Raw genomic sequence first — 2,237 nt, 5'->3', positions numbered from 1 at the left:
GTGCAGGTGGAGCTGAGAAAAAGCGAGGTTTACGGTTGGGAGATCCGCGGCTTCCTCCGTGCATACTCGCTGATAGAGACTGGAGGCAACAGTCTCGTAGGGAGGCAAACTTGATCACTGCCTTCCCTGTTCTTAAAGAGCCACAGAGCTTTTGGAGGTGATTTTCGCCTAATTTTGTTAGAGAGCTCAGTCTCTGGCTCTCACGTACAAAAAACTTTAATTTTTGACTGAGAAAGACAAGCTGCTTGATCGTGCTGAGAGTGCTGGCGGCAGCCGGCCCGCCTTTGAGCGGTAATGCCTGATTAGAAACACGGAAGTGGGCCAGGCACGGTGGTGCACACCTGTGATCCCAGCTACTCAGGAGGGAGACGCAACCAGTTGCTGGCGGGGAGTTTGCTGGAGGCCTACGAACAGCCAGGTCACCATGCCGACGGGCGGGCTAAAGTCCGTGTGACATCAGAGGCTATATGTCCCGGCCTTCTGGCGGGGCTATGGTTTTTGGAGGACTTTTTCAGCACCTGAGCGGACTCGCCTGACTGAGGCGGAAGCTGCGTGGTGAGCAGCGGCGCCATAGAAGGCAGAGAGGAGCTGAATCGGCTCTGCGGAAAAACTGTGTTTCCATAGCATCATGGGCGGGCGGAGATGAGTTCCCAGAGAACGGGGCTCCGCGCGCGGGCAGACCGGGCCCTCCACGGGTGGGCGGATGCCCCCCCCTCGCCGGAGCTTAAAAAAGACTCACAGCCGGCGGTGCGAGTTCATTGCCTGAGGTGAAACGGCGAGCCCGCGCAAGGCCCGGGGCGGAGCCATGCCTTTGGGCCATGCGGAGCGCGCCATTATGGGCTTCAGAGGCGGAGCTGTGGCAGCCGCCGCTGTCCGCTGCTGCCGCCGCCCTCAGTCAAGGTCGCCAAGAATTCAGTCAGATAAAAACATTTGTCGCCAAAAATTTAGTCAGATAAAAACATTTATCCCCCAAACATCGCCCCTTTGTCAGCAGGAAGTAGCCAGATGATCGACGTCCATTCTCCCTCAAAGAACTGGTCCTAATTATCATAATAAAGGCGCGTCAACCTGGTTATCATTACCTATTGCCCCTGGCAACGGGTGAAATAAACAATGTTACCTAGAGGTTTTTCCATCTAAATAGAGGGCTGGAGAGATGGCTCAGAGGTTAAGAGCACTGACTGCTCTTCCAAAGGTCCTGAGTTCAATTCCCAGTGACAACTGCTTTGGTTTTTAAACAATAGAGGGGGACTACACTACCAGTGACAGCTTCCCCCAGAGAAAGGATTTCTCTTGCATTCTTTACACTTAATTTTAATTCAAAATTTTGCTGGTACAGGCAAACAAGATTTGCTTCTTAAAGCAGAGACCTGCAAGTCTCTAAGTTCAAAACCAGCCTACTTCCAGTACTGATTGTGCTGAATTTTTACACTGAGAGTTTTTAATACTCTTAAATGTTAATTTGGGAGGAGAGTTTTGTTTATGTTTTTCTAGGAATGCTGACATACATCTGGATGCCAGCGAGACCGACCAGAGAGATAAAGAAGATGACCCAGTGGATGCTGAGTGTCCTGCTGTGGAAGATTCGTGCGGAGGCAGCAGAGATGACCTTCTGGGCGGTGCCAAGAGCAGCTGTTTCACACCATCGACTTGAGCAACACCCTGTGCAACCTCTTATCTCTTACTCTACTTTGCCTTTTCCTTCCTTAGGAATGGGTGGGAGCAGAGATATCCTTGGCATGCTGCGTCTAGGTGGGGACCAGATTGGAAAATAGTTTTGCCTTATTGCTCTTAAAGACAATAATTAGGGGGAGATGTTGGGAGCCACCTGGAGGCACAGGTGGTCCTGCAGTTTGGAGGTAGCCATGTGGGGCTGAGCACCCCTGCCTGCACCCTTGCCTGCACATGCTCAGACCAGCAGAATGGCATTAACCAATCAGGACAGCGTTCAAGCCGCTCCACCGTTTAAAAGCAGATGCCTCGGGACCCTACTTCCTCTCTCTAAGCTTTCTCTCGTCCCTGCTCTATCGTCCCTTCCCCCAATTTTCCTCAAGGGAATGCTCCAAATAAAGATGTGACCAGAGAAGGAATTCTCGTTTTTGGTGGGGTTCATTCCTGCTGGACGGGATGGCGCCCCGCATTTGGGTTTAAGTTGTTTGTGGTTTGTTCATTAATTTGAAGCTGAAAGCTTTATTTTTCACACATTTTAAAAAATAGAAGAGGTTTTTCACAATCAT

General features: G+C 51.0%; 1 pseudogene; it reads left to right on the top strand.

Moving 5' to 3' along the window:
- The first annotated feature begins 595 nt into the window (after positions 1-595).
- Positions 596-774, top strand: LOC148119121 (Nuclear RNase P; annotated as a pseudogene).
- Positions 775-2,237: the final 1,463 nt, after the last annotated feature.

Source organism: Myodes glareolus, chromosome 18, assembly GCF_982192425.1.
Source record: "Myodes glareolus chromosome 18, mMyoGla1.1, whole genome shotgun sequence".
In the NCBI taxonomy this organism is placed as follows: domain Eukaryota; kingdom Metazoa; phylum Chordata; class Mammalia; order Rodentia; family Cricetidae; genus Myodes; species Myodes glareolus.
This window is presented reverse-complemented; position numbering and strand designations above follow the sequence as displayed.